At 36.6% G+C, this 6,991-nt stretch overlaps 1 non-coding gene across 1 annotated transcript; it reads right to left on the reverse strand.

The window, feature by feature from the left end:
• Window positions 1-6,682: 6,682 nt before the first annotated feature.
• On the reverse strand, window positions 6,683-6,789 carry LOC131241793 (small nucleolar RNA R71). The gene has a single exon (XR_009169359.1). It is a non-coding gene; the product is annotated as a small nucleolar RNA R71 (small nucleolar RNA).
• Window positions 6,790-6,991: the final 202 nt, after the last annotated feature.

Consider the following 6,991-nt stretch of genomic DNA (forward strand, 5'->3'; position numbering starts at 1 on the left):
ATACCCAGGAAATGGGTAATTATTACCATTTGATCCGTTTGAAAATCTAGGGAAACTTCTGCATTGGGAATCGGTTCAAATAGCTATTTAAAATTTTTAAACCTCAAGGTAATGTATATGGTATATCAATTCCATCCATATGTTTTACCACAATATTTTGAGGCATGAGCCAAAAAATGAGGATGATCCAACACTCAGGTGGCCCACACCAAAAGAAACAATGGCCTCACAAAGTTTTTAATGGTAAGTATTCGATTCTGTTTTCGTATGGTGTGGTCCACTTGAGTTTCGGATATACCTCATTTCTTTGCTCATATAATAAATTCAAAAGGCATAATGGATGAACGGTGTGGATAAGCAAAATGCATCACAGTGGGACCCATATATATTGTTTTCAGTTACCATGTCAAAAAAGTAAGTAGTCAAATCAGGTGCCTTGGAAATACACAAGGAAATAATTATTACTCTTTTACCTAGTATTTACCAGTGCACTGGAAAATGAAACAGGCCTTAAGTGTTTTAGCTAATTCCTATTCATCCTCTTCATCGCTATCAATTTTTAATTTGATTTCTTTATGTTTATGTGAATGCCTATTTGATGTTTTGAGGATGGCTAGTTTTTTATCTTTAGAGGGGGTTTTGAAGTATAGTTTAAATGTTTGTAAGGAACCTATAAGTTCTTCTACTTTCATTTCATCTATGTTCCTACAGTTTTCTATAGAGGTTACCTTAGGAGTGAACCTATCCGCCAAGTATTTAAGAATTTTCCTACATATGTGTCCAAACTAAATGGTGCAAGGACATTAGAAATATCTTCATCCTGGCCTTCCAATAGGCGTAATTAGACCTGTCAAAGTATGGTGGTCGTGTGACGTACTACCCTCTTAGTTAAACAATATTCTTAACCTCATTGGATCAATTCAAGGCAGTTACACCCTTCAAGAGCTACCTGCTTTGATGATAATTGAAATTATGAATTTCGTGTCGCAATGTGTTAAGTAGGGAAGTATGGAAGAGCTAGAGAATGTAGGCTAAGTCCTAGAGGGGGGTAATTAGGACCAATTTAAAATTTATGCCAATTTAAAAGCAATAAAGCTTAACTTAAACTAATAAGCAATTAAACTATGTAAGGCAATGTAACTCTAAGACTTTCAAACCAAGAGAGGGTCTAATCACATAGGCTACAAAAGTATGCAAGTTAAGTAACTAGCCTATAAACAGATAATGAACAGGTGTGCATGAGATGTGTTACTTATCAACTTAAGCATGCATCTAACTAGGCATTAATAATTCAAACATTCACCACATTAACATAATTAAACATATACACAAATATAATCAATCCCAAACACAAGCATGTATAGTGGTTCAGCTACTTGCCTACTCCACCCCCATCAGACGCACTTAACCCATGAGTGTACCAAATTTCACTATCGAAGGTTTTAAATCAGATTCACCTCCAACCTTTATAGCCCTACACAAGGACTCTAATTTTATGTCCTACACAAGAATAAGGGTCCTACCTAAGCACTCAACTCTTTATGCCTTACACAAGAGCGATGGTCCTATACAAGAACTTGAAACATATTCTCTTGCCAGAGGCATACAAAAGGACTTCAGTTGGTTTTTCTTTCGACTAACCAACAACCTAGGTCCTATACAAGAACCACAAGTTTAGGACCTACGAAAGAGCCAAGGTCCTATGGAAGAACCACGGGTTTAGGCTCTACGGAAGATTTAAGGTCCAACGAAAAAACCTAAGTGAGTTTAGACACAAACTCTTGCACTCCAACCTACATAAGGAAGGACTATAAACATGGACTCTTACACATGATACTTGTTAGATTGAGTCCCTTTTAATACGCCTCAATAGACTGCTTGATCTCCACTCTTTTGTGCTTCAATAAGCTCCCTAATATTTCCCCGATCATGTTGTTGCTGCTTTACCAAGGCTTCACTCCATGATCAATCTCCTTGCATTTGATGCTTCTTTAAGATGACCAATGTGATGAGAGTGAGTTGAATCTCCTAAAACTAATGGAAAGTTATTTTTCCTAGGGGATTCAACTAATCGACACTCTAGAGTATGATTGAGACTATAGATATACATATAGGCTTGGTCTCAATACTCTATAGAAGGTATGAGATCATGTTTTTCTTAAATAGAAGCTTGAATGCTTATTTTGAGTGAAGAATCACCAAGAATAGTGCATTAATATCATTGAGATAGAGTTTAAGATGTTTGGTCGGGCTTGGGATGCACTAGAGTCTCTATAAAATGCCAAAATTCATCATTTCTGTAAAGATCTAGATGCAATATTTATAAGGAAAAAGTCCCAATGGATCTTTATTAGCAATATTTTAGTTCCATCAAGGAGGTCTTTGGTCGCATCGAACTACATTCGTTCGTACCGAATTATGGTTTGGTAGGATCGAATTTTGACCAAAGCTTCTTGGACAATTTTGGCCTATTTTGGTTAGACTGAAGGATGATTTTGGTGGGACTAAACTTCTTCTTCGGTCAGACGGAGTCCAACCGAAGCCAGGACCAAATTTGCCAATTTTGTCATTGTCCAGTTGTGGTAAATTTCGGTGGGACTTAATAGAATTTCAATCACACCGAAATTCACATTCAGTGAGACCGAGTCCAACCAAAATTTCCTCCTTTTATTGTTGACCTATTTTGGTCTATTTCGATGGGACCGAAAGGACCTTCGGTGGGATTGAAGTTTGCTGAAATTCTTTACTAGTTCCAGCAACTTAAAACCTATTGAGACAATGTGGCAGTGCATCTTTTACGTTCTTAATTTACATGTGATGATCACTGAGATGTTTACAATTTTGGTCTCTGAGATTATTTAAGGGTTTGTGGTTTGTTGTTTTTGGTCTTCGGCTAGGGTCACCTAGGTATTACTTTTACCTGTTCGAAGTCCCTTTGTGCTTGATCTTCTCTTGTGTCTTCGGTCTTCATTTTCCAAGGGCTCAACCAACTAACATGACACAATGACTCATGTGATTGACAAGTCGGGTGTAAAATAAGTGCACTAACAACGTGTTATTGAGACAAAGAGATGATATAAAAATCTCTCTCACTTGCATTTCCCCTCTCCTCTCTCAAAGTTAAGCTTGGAGGTGGGTGTCCAAGCTCTCCATACTAGGGCTCTCTCTCTCTCTCTCTCTCTCTCTCTCTCTCTTTCTCTCTCTCTCTCTCTCATGGAGATAAGATTTATTTTTAAGGGATTGGTGTTTGAGGTTTGTGCCATTTAAGGTACTCTAAAAACCTATAATTTTCCATATGCCCCACATTATTTGAATCCTTTAAACCTACCTTATCTATACATATACATCTTATTTAATTTTTCACCACCACAAACATCCACCAATGACCCTATGCCCATGCAGGTTAATGTCTATCATATTTATACCATCTAATTATCATCAAGTGCAATCAAAATACTTTTAAAGGTTAAAACAAAACTTCAATGGTTGAAAACCTTTTAAAAGCCTATCAAAACCTTTTAAGTGTTGGGCCTATTAGCTTGATTTTTTTTATTGACACGTGGATCACATGATGTTTAATTTGGGATCTTTCACTAGTATTCATAAAGAATTCATCAACATACAAGAGATAAGAGATAAGAAGACCAAGTGTTATTTAATTTCTGAAGATTCATATGCATTTAAAGTCTGGTACAATACAACCCTTAATTGTATTCCAATGAGATAATCATTAATTCTAAAATAAAGATCAGTGAGTTGTCATGTAATGCATGTAGTGCTCATGCTATGTAGTGCTAGCCTTATCTAATAAAGGTATCAGTTTAGCTTTTTAAAGCTTAAGATTACTAGCTTAAAGTTACAATATGATCATTATGTACAATGGATAGTAATGGGTGGTACCCGAAAGATGAGTAGTCAATTGGAGAGCAATATGTCTAGTCTCTATGGACTTGTAAGATTTGGATTGTATCTCAATTATAACTAGGGGTGTACATCGAGTCGAACTGAATCGAGTTATCCTTAGCTCGACTCTGCTCGGCCACTAACTGACCTTAGCTCGGCTCGATCCTCGAGCTTGACTGGCTAGCTCAGCTCAGTTCGATCAACAACTTATTGAGGGTTAAATATTGCATATTATCCCCCATTTATTTGTTGATTTTACAAACATAATATGACTTAATGGTATGTTTTATATGCGTTTGTGTTGTAAGGTGAATTTAAGAGCTTGGATTGAAAAGAATGCTAAAAGCATGGATTTAGTGCTCAAGAATTGCCAAAGCAAATAATGGATCTTTAGAGACCAAGATTGAAGATTTCAAGACCCCAAGATCCTAGAAAACCAAGTGAAGAAGGAAGGAAGTTGAAAGAAAAAATGTAAAAATCACAAAGACTGTGCTATCGAGAACTGTTCGATGACATCGAAAATCCGTTTGATGACATCGAACACTGGTCGATGACATCTAATTTATGAGGAAAAATTGAGTTGGTTGTTGGACATATTGGGTGTTTTTCTTGATCAATTGAAAACATGTTCAATGACTCGAAAGAAGTTGCTCGATGACATCGAAGTCTGCTCTGTGACATCGAATTTATTGAAGAAATTAAAGCAACTAGCTAAACTATTTTAGAGATCTTCTCGATGACTCGAAGACCTGCTTGATAGATGAAAGCTTCGCTCGATGACATCAAAGGACTGTTTAATGACACAGAAACTTACGCAGTGCGAAAGAAGAAAAGGCGCGATTTCCGGATTTAAACCCCTTCGATGACATTGAAGGGTGTTCAATGACATCAAACCGGTTACGTAGTGTTTACGTGGACTGCATAAATTTGATCTGATTTAGGGATTTTGTGGAACTTGGCTTATAAATAGGGGTTTCCCATGTCTTTTCAGGATATTTAGGGTTTGGAGAAGTAGAGTAAAAGGGCGGAGCCGCTTCCCAAGAGTTCTTCTTCCCTTCTTCTTAGTTTTTAATGCTTTCTTCTAGGTTTTGACACCAATTATGTCTATAGTTAGCTAAATCCCTTAACTAAGGCTAAGGGGTGAAGCTTGTAGCATGGTTGAGATGTTTTTCTTGTTTTATTCTTGTTATTGCTGAACTCCTTTGATTCTAGTTTGATATTTAAGGAATACTTTTAGTTTTTAATGGTTTGTTGTGACTTAAATTACAATAGATCTACAATAGCTTGAAGTATCTTCTTTTTCTGCTTGGAGTTTGTGAAAATAGGAAATCCTGTTATTCTCCATCGTCCCTTGGGCATGGCTGAGTGATAGAATCCCTTCTATTCTTCACAAGTCTCCTATGATGGTTAGGTGATGGAATCACTTCCAATCCTCACGACTTTCATTCGTTGAGAATTAGGTCAGTGCAAGTTCAGATATGAGCTTATTGAATATCTTCCAATTGAATAGGATATGACTCTAATTCTGAGTGCCTTGAATTAAATTAGGAAACATCCTAATAGCTACAAGTGGATCCCTGTAAACCCTAGTTCCCACCTTTACATTCTTAAGTTTCTAAATTCATCATCTCACAATTATTACCTACTTTCCTGATTTTGGTTTTGATCTTTTCCTAGTTTTGATTTTAATTACTTTGAGAATATAGACACAAGATTAGTCACTGTGGATTTGACCTCAGTCTCACCAAGATTGTTACTACATTGCGACCCTATACTTGGGGTTGTGAACAAGTTTTTGGCACCATTGCTGGTGACTAACGGTTACGTTTTTCTGAGATTAACTAGTTTGGAATTAGTTTAAGATTATAATTTTTTTATTTTCTATTTTTAGGATTAGGGTTTTCTGAATTATTTTAGAAACTAACCTTGCTTCCTATTTCTAGGTTTAGAAACTTTCCTTTTTCATCTTTCTAAGTCTAGGTTTAGAAACTTTTCTAGTTGTTTTTAGAAACTTTCTAATTCTAGAATTTTATTTGTTTTTAGAAACTAACTCACTTTCTCTTTTCTTTTGCAGGATCCTAACATAGAACTTTCCAATTTGGTAACTTCTTTCTAATTCTCTCCCTTTCTATTTCTGGATCTCTATTTCCTTCTTCTTTCTTTTAGGTTTAGGTTAGAATTTGAAATAGAGGGCTAAGGGTGTTTCATACCCAAGTGGGTCCGTGACAATACTCGACGTCTTTTGAGTGAAGGATGATTGGTTGAGGGGTTATCTATCCATCACAGGATTAGACACCACTCAAGATCGTCAGAGTTAATTGAGGTTATGGCTGTCAATCAACCGGTCAATCAAACGGGAAGACAACCTCAACCTCATGTTAAGGAAGTTCAAGATGAGAATGAGGTGCATCAAGCATCCTCGCCTCATACTTTATGAGACTATTTACAACAGGCAGGGGTGAGTACACCCTCATGCATGGTTTTTCCAGAAAATATGAAACACATGGATATCAAGCCAGGGGTGATCCAACTCCTTCCAAAATTTCATAAGTTTGAATGTGAAAATCCATATATACACTTGAAAGAGTTTGATGAGATTATAGCCACTTTATACTTTCCAAACGTGTCCGATGACACGGTCAGGCTGAAACTCTTTCCTTTTTATTTGAAAGAGAAAGTTAAGATGTAGTTGCATTCATTACATCCTCGATCTATTGGTAGATGGAATGATAAGAGAAGGGAGTTCATAAAGAAAATTTTTCCATACCATAAGACAAACAACCTTAGAAAGTTGATCATGATTTTCGCTCAACAGGAAGATGAAACATTCTTCCAATGTTGGGAGCGATTCAAGGATCTTGTCAGTTCATACCCACAGCACGGTTTTGAAACATGGTGCATCATGAACTTTTTCTATGATGGACTGACATCTCCCATGTGCCAATTGGTCGAGAAAATGTGCAATAGGGAATTCATGAATAAAAATGTCGATAATGTGTGAGACTACTTTGATAAGCTTGCTGAAAACACACAATCATGGGACACATACCCAAAATCAAGCACCACTTCTAGGCCCACTCAATCAAAG

This window comes from Magnolia sinica, chromosome 3 (assembly GCF_029962835.1).
Source record: "Magnolia sinica isolate HGM2019 chromosome 3, MsV1, whole genome shotgun sequence".
In the NCBI taxonomy this organism is placed as follows: domain Eukaryota; kingdom Viridiplantae; phylum Streptophyta; class Magnoliopsida; order Magnoliales; family Magnoliaceae; genus Magnolia; species Magnolia sinica.